The sequence below is a fragment of the Phascolarctos cinereus genome, unplaced genomic scaffold (genome assembly GCF_003287225.1).
Source record: "Phascolarctos cinereus isolate Bilbo 61053 unplaced genomic scaffold, phaCin_HiC Scaffold_5;HRSCAF=322, whole genome shotgun sequence".
NCBI classification, from domain to species: domain Eukaryota; kingdom Metazoa; phylum Chordata; class Mammalia; order Diprotodontia; family Phascolarctidae; genus Phascolarctos; species Phascolarctos cinereus.
In genome coordinates, this window is record NW_027555958.1 from 197,630,001 (window position 1) to 197,637,648 (window position 7,648).

Consider the following 7,648-nt stretch of genomic DNA (forward strand, 5'->3'; position numbering starts at 1 on the left):
CTAAGAAGCTTTTAAAAAATCACTAGATTTTAAAATTGGAAGATTCCACAAAAATTGTGTGGTGAAACTTCTCCCACAGTCTTTGGCTGATATATTCAGAATTCATTTCCTGCTTTATAAAACAATAGGGTGATTTTATCATAAATTGAATTTTTATAATGAGAGAAACTGAACTTGAGAAAACTTAGCATTTTAGTACTGGATGACTTCTTAGAGATTGAGTTTAACTGCATCACTTTTTAGATGAAGAGACCCACAAAAGTTTGGTAATGTTCCTGAGATTATACAGTTCATTTAGTGACAGAGCGAGATGTAAAACTCAGATTTTCTTGCTCCTAGGCCACAGCTGCCTCCTTCTTTTCATCTAAGTTTTTTAAAGTTGAGAATAAAGGAGCCCGACTTAAAACAAAACAAAACAAAGCTATGAGGGACTTTATAAGAAAATCTTCTTCATCCATTCCTTTCTTTCTAAGCATATGAAAGATTTCAAATTGAAAGACAAATTGTTGCATTTTTCATCAGGATTTTCTTATATCCAATCATTCACTCAAAGTATGTTTCAGTTTAGTTTGGTGTTGGAATATCTTAACATCCTCATTGAATTTTGTTGGGGGAGGATACTTTGTATCTTGCTATTTTATTATAACTATTAAGTATATCCATTTAGTTAGTTTGCTGATTCTCTGGGGTTTTCTAAGTCAATAATCTTATCTACTGATAGAGCTAACTTCATCTCTACTTTTACCAGGTTGCCAACTTGTCTATTCTTTCTTTTTTGTTTCTACTATCATCAGCATTTCTAGAACTATGTCAAATAACTGAGGAGGTATTACTTTTTTACTTCTCTTTTTTACTCAGGAAAGCCTCTATTGTTTCCATGTTGCACATTATGGCAGCTTTTGGATATATAAACATAATCATATTAACAAATTTGGCCCTTCTGTGCCTTTGCTGTTTAGGGTCTTTTTTTTTTAGCATAAATGAATGTTATCCTTCCTCAAAATCTTCTTTTTGCATATATTACTATGATTACTGTAGTCTGATAGTATTTTTCTTTTACATATGATTCATTTTGTTATTTTTTTCCCCCTTCTGTTCAGCCATCTTTGCATCCATAGTATAAATCCAAGTTTGTTGTTGTTGAGTCATTTCATTCATGTCCAACTCTCTATGACTCCATTTGGGGTTTTCTTGGGTACTGGAGTAACTTGCCATTTCTTTCTCCAGCTCATTTTATAGATGAAGAACTGAGGTAACAGAGTTAAGTGATTTGCCCAGAGTCACACAGCTAGTAATTGTCTGAGGACAGATTTCAGCTCAGTTCCTTTTGACTCCAGCGCTGGTGTTCTATCTACTGCAACACTTAGCTGTCCCTAGACATACAATTTAGCCACTCTGAATAGTGTTTTGGACATGTTCTTATAATCTTTTTGCTAATATTTTATTTAAAGGTTTTGCATTAATATTACTGTCATTGATTCTTTGCTTTATCCTTTCCTGGTTTTGGAATTAGGATCGTATTTGTTGATTAAAAAGAGTTTGATAGAGGGTTTTCTTGGCAAAGATACCAGAGTGCTTTGCCAATTCCTTTATCCCAAATAGGGTTGGATGTGACTGAAATGACCTCAACAACAACAACAAAAGAGGGTTTTCAGCCCTGCTGAATATCAGTCTCAGACACAGTTACAGTATTAAAGGAAAAATGGACACATTTCCCAGCCCCACCCCATCCCATCTTGTGAACTGGGAGGAATAAAGGAGAAGGGAGTGGTCACTTTAGAAATATTTAACCAATAGCAGCTTCTGTTCCCCAATGGGAAACAGATTTATATTTGGAAGCCTGACTTTCCAGAATTTGTAACAATGACACCTGAGAGAATAGTACCCTCTCCACATAACAGTAATTTAGGGCAACTTTAGGTATTATACCATCTATTCGGTCATTTCAGGCATAGAACTAGTAACTTTTAGCCACAAGAAAAGTGAGATTCAGAGAAAAAGAAAATACCTTGGAAATAAGGGAAATGGACACAATGTAAATAAATAAGGATTTGGTATCTACTGAAAGTTGATTGACCAATTTAAAAAAATAACTTTAAAAAGCAGACTAATAGATAAGGCTATACTTTTTTTAAGATAAAACATTCATTCATTCAACATGTATTCATTAAGAAGTTAATATATGTAGGTACTGTGCTAGGTTCTAAATAGAGAAAGAAAGAAACAGTCACTGACCTCCAGGAGTTGACTTATTTTTGGGGAAAACTACACATACCCATGGAATCAGGAAGATTTATTTTCATGAGTTCAAAACTGACCCCAGATACTTACTACCTGTGTGACCCTGGGAAATCCTATTTGCTTTAATTCTTCATCCATAGAATATGCTGGAGAAGGAAATGGCAAACCACTTCAGTATTTTTGCCAATAATTAAAAAAAAATAAACTCAAATGGGGTCACAACGAGTTGGTCATGATTAAAAAACAACTGAACAAAAAAACACTTATCCATATAAATAAACATAAAATTTACACAAAGTAAATACGAAGTAATATAGAAGGGGGTAATAACTAGGGGGAATCAAGAAATGCCTCAAATAGGAAGTGGCATTTGAGGGGAACTTGAAAAAAATTAGAGCTTATAAGAGGCAGGGAATTGTGTGTCTAAAAAAAAGCTGAGAGAATCTGATTTTTATATGTACATGATATGTAAGGTCTGCCATATAAGAAGCTTGTGATGATCAGGTGTTAGTTTATTGGAGACTTAGATAATATCAAATTTCTAGGAAAGGAGCCTAAACAAAGAGGAAAAAAAATAGAATTCCATGATAAAAACATAACATTTCAGACTTATGTTTGGGAGGCTAAAATCACAGCTTTTTATGTAACTAAAATTTCTTTGATATCTGAATTTAGTAAGGGTGTGGGCCCTTCCAGTTAAAATATTTTTTAAGTCTCTGAAAGTAATTATTCTCTAGCCAGACCCAACTATTAGTCTCATTTCCTTTCTTTCTTGTCCATTTTTACATTGTTTACAAAGACTTCTCCTCTGAACTTAATATGCACCCTGACTGCCTTTTCCTCATTTGGAATTCATCCACACACTAGGGCTGCCTCACTGAAGTTTATTTAGCACTCCCAAAAGCCATGTTTTTTATTGGAGAAAATACTGTCTGTGATACATTCATCCTCATCTGCCTTCTCGTTATGAATCCTATAGGAAAAAAAAGAAGTGTTATAACCCTGCATAGATGTTTAAAAATAAATAAATTTCTAGCAACTGGAAAATCTCTTGTTAGTTTAAAAATAAAGTTGGGTGTCATTGTTATTATTACACATCTAATAAAAAGTAGAAACAGAGTCTTCCTCATGTATAAAGAGTTCCAATATACATAGAAGCTCCATAAAAATTTCAATTTTAGTGTTATTTTTCATTCCAAAATATTAAGAAATTATGAATGGATCAGGAATTTTTCAGTATAAGAACAATCTTTCTCTGTTTAGCTCCAGAATTTCCCATACTGCGCTTTTATCAGGAGTCAGCCTGGTACAGAGGAAATAGTGCTAAATTTGGACTCAGAGGACCTCTATTTGAATCTTGTCTCTCCTTATCACAAGTTGGTCAAATCTTCCATTTTCAGTGAACCTCAGTTTCTTCATCTATACAATAAAGTAGGAGTGCCAGGCCAGAAATTAGGAAGACTTCTCTTACTGAGTTCAAATCTGGCTTCAGACACTTACTACCAGTGTCACCCTGGGCAAGTTGCTTACCCTATTTGTCTCAGTTTCCTCATTTGTAAAATGAGCTGGAGAAGAATATGGTAAACCACGCCAGTATCTTTGCCAAGAAAATCCCAAACAGGGTCAGGAAGTCAGACATGACTGAAAATGACTGAACAGTAACAATATGTGATTAGATTAAGTTACTTCTAAGATCCTTTCCAGATCTAAAACTATAATCTTTTGATTATCAACTTGATAAGATTAGAAGTTTCTGCAGCTCTATATGTGGGCTAGTGATCCTCACCAAGAGCATCAAGGACATCTCCTGAACCTGTGAACATATTCGCACCTCATACCAGAAGAGCAATTGAGTAAAAGTAATGTGGGATGAATGGATTGGCTTAGGTTGTATGTATGCTTGTGGATGTATTAACCCCTTAGTATTAGCCTTATTAAAAAGAGCCAAAACAAAAAACCATTATGCCAATAGATAAGTCTGTTTGTTGTTTAGTTGTGTTTGACTTTTTGTGACTCCATTTGGGGGTTTTCTTAGCAAAGATACTGGAGTGATTCACCATTTTCTTCTCCAGCTCATTTTACAGATGAGCAACTGAAGCAACCAGGGTTAAGTGACTTGCCCAGGGTCACGCAGTTAGTAAGTATCTGAGACTGGATTTGAACTCATGAAGATGGCTTTTCCTGACCCCAGGCCTGACATTCAACCACTGTACCACCCAACTGCCCCATAGATAAGCCTAAAATATTTTTATATCCAATAGAGCTTGGCAGTCCATGGGGTAGAGCACCATACATATTGACAGATTTTTTTTAATGTATTGATCAATTCTGCTGAATTATTTTCTCTTTTCCCTTTTTTCTTTTATTAAAAAGAAATCTTTGTTATAAGGGATAGCCCTTTGAGAGAGGGAGACCAAAAGAGGAAAAAGTCAATGTAAAAGCAAAAGGTAGCAATAACATTCTTAAAATTAAACAAAACGATGCCAATAGACCTGTAGCTGGCATTTTTTTTCCAGAAAAATCCAGAGAGAGCTAAAAAACCAGCAACTTGAATAGATTTGAGTCCTGGGGGAGCAGGTGTCTGTGCATTCATATAGTCTTCTCACTGGTAACCATGAATGGCAGCTTTGGGGAGGAAGCACAAAGCAGTTACATGAGTTATATGGCCCATGTGGCCCAAGAGATACAAGTGGCCTCAACAACATGACCCCAAGGAGCAATATGTCCTAGTTTCTTGGGTGGAAGAAGGGAGAATTCTTTAAACCATGTACTCTTTGATCCAGTGACTTTGGCTTCCTGGCTGTTTGACAAAAAAGACTCTCCATCTCTCACCTTGAAGCATTTTTTTTTTTGGCTTTCCACTGTGCCTAGGATGCTCTCTGTCCTTAAAACCTCCTGATTTCTTTGGCTTCCTTTAAGTCCCAGCTAAAATCCCATCTTTCACAGGAAGCTTTCCCAACCCCTCTTAATCCTAGCACCTTCACTCTGTTAATTATTTCCTATTTATCCTGTGTATAGCTTGTTTGTATATGTTTGCATGTTGTCTGCCCCATTAGATTATAAGCTTCTAGAGGTCAGGGACTGTCTTTTGCCTCTTTGTGTCCCCTGTGCTTAGCACAGTGCCTAGAACATAGTAGGTGCTTAATAAATGTTGATAGATTGACTTATTGATTGAACCTAAGTTCTTGGCCCTATTCATAAAGAGGCAGTGACATAACCTGTAAGACCAAGAAATGGGACTTTGGAGAAGGTAACCATCTAGCCTGTGGCCAAGTGTTCAGATCTCCTCTCCCATTTTGCTCCCCCTGCCTTGCTAGATTTATGGAAGAGCACCAAAAGTTTCTAGCTTGAGCATCTAATAAATGGTCCTGGATTTGGAAGAGCAACGTGGGGACTGATCAACAGAAGTACTACAGTTCAGGGGGAAGAATGCTGGATTTAGAGTCAGAGAATGTTGGATTCGATCCTGCCTCAGCCACTTTTTACCTGCGTCATGGGCAAAGCACTTCACTCCTGTATGCTTAGATTCTCATCTCTGAAATGAAGGGGGATTTGACTAGATGATGGCAAAGGTCTCTTTGATATCTAAATCTATGATCTGTGACATGGAGGAATGATAAAACCTGCCTGAACTTTACCCTTTGATATGACCATTCATCATTAAGTGACTGCAAGTCTGGCAGGGAAAGGAGTTGTCTGACTAACAACACAGATTTAATTTGCCTTCCAGGGAAGGGGTGGGGGGTGGGGTTTCAAGCCCTTAAAACCATAAGCCCGTATAAGTCCCTGGGGTGAATGGACTTATTGGAATGTCGGGTTATTTTGATCTTTAGCAGCCCAAAGCGTGTTTTCCTTCTGGAAAGAGTATAGGTCCTTGGGGTATACCATAAAGCTAGAGCAGTTCTGTTTTTGGACTTTGTGGAACGTTTAGGGGTTGTCTTTTCTAGCAACCCCAAAGTATTTTTTTCTCTAGGGAGATACCAAATCATAGTGGGGGTGCCCATTAGATAATTCTCCCCTGGGTGAGAAGAAGGTGGGAATCACTAAAGAGGGAAGAGCATTGTATTAGTTGTTTATGGGCTATTTTGTATCCTTTGTGTTCTTTGCCCAGTCATTGTTTCTGTGAAATAAAGGCTGTCCTCTACCAATGATACATTAATTTCTTGAATACATACACAGGAGCCAAAGACTACACTACCACATCTCTAGAAACTAGACAGGAGCAGTCTTTTTGAGGTTCCCAGAGGACATGCTTGGGCGGGGGGCAGCAAATTGAGCCAAAAAACCCTTAATTTTTGAAAAGCCACCAAGGGTGTGCTGGAGCCAGCTTTAACCACCAATTGTTTAATTATCAGTGTGAGTATTTACTACTCAGAAATATACAAATCAGGGTTAATTTATTGTTTTGTTTACTGTCTAGTCTTTTAAAAAACAGATGGGGAAAATGGTAATAATACAGATTAACTTTAAAAGTTCAGTGTGTATTTTTTTTTTTTGGAGAGCTAATTGTTTAACATTTACCATCACACCATGTTGGAGGCTCTGCAAGACTGAACCCAGGCCATGTAAATCTAGAGCTTGAAATGCTAGGCCACAGGTTACACATAATTTAAAATATACACCTTTTTCTGTCCCATCACACATGGCTTCCATTTATCTATTTTAAGCCCCAAAGTATTCCATGGTCATATTAGTTTGGGAAGTATAAGCCAAATGTGTGGCATCATACCACTATAGTTGCTACAGTGATTATTTTGGTTAGATTGTCACTGCCCTAAAGTCCTTTACAATTACATAATTAGAAGAACCAAGTAAAATGTATAATCTTTTTTAGATGACAAGTGGGTTAGAGAGGTTAAATAATTTCTCCAGGGAAGAAGCTTGGTGTGCTGGAAAGAGTTCCTATCCAGAAGGCACTCCTGACTCTGCTGGACTTTCTCAACAATGACACAGAAACTTTTTTGTCCTAGAAGCTCACTTTACCCCTGAACTTCTCACATTGGGCATACCACTCTGCCCCTGGCGCCTTCATGTTACAATTGTATCTTGTTCTGTCCCCCTGACCACTCTTCCCTGTATAGTAAGTAAGTTTATGAGTAGACAATATTAAAGTAGCAATCACACGAAGGAAGATTGCAGAAGAAGTCATGAGCAAACTGTCCCAAGGTCAAAGGGACATTATATACAAATTGTACCAAAATTCACATCCTGAGAATATGTGCTGAATTAGGAAAAGCTATCTGGGTGCTGCTGTCATGGCCTTCTGGTCCTGTGATGTGTAAATCTCATACAAGTTCCAGACATCCTCAGTAAGATCAGCAGAACACCAAATGGTGCTGATAATGTTGAGATGGCGTGAATATGTTGACTTTAAAGTTTTACTGACAACTTTGGGATGACTTGTCAT

At 37.1% G+C, this 7,648-nt stretch overlaps 1 long non-coding RNA gene across 1 annotated transcript in view; it reads left to right on the forward strand.

Moving 5' to 3' along the window:
• LOC110217688 (uncharacterized) overlaps positions 1-6,389 on the forward strand; it is a 69,270-nt gene extending 62,881 nt beyond the window's left edge. The window contains exon 4 of the long non-coding RNA XR_002327117.2: positions 5,559-6,389. This is a non-coding gene — a long non-coding RNA (uncharacterized LOC110217688). The remainder of the gene's footprint in view (positions 1-5,558) is intronic.
• Positions 6,390-7,648: the final 1,259 nt, after the last annotated feature.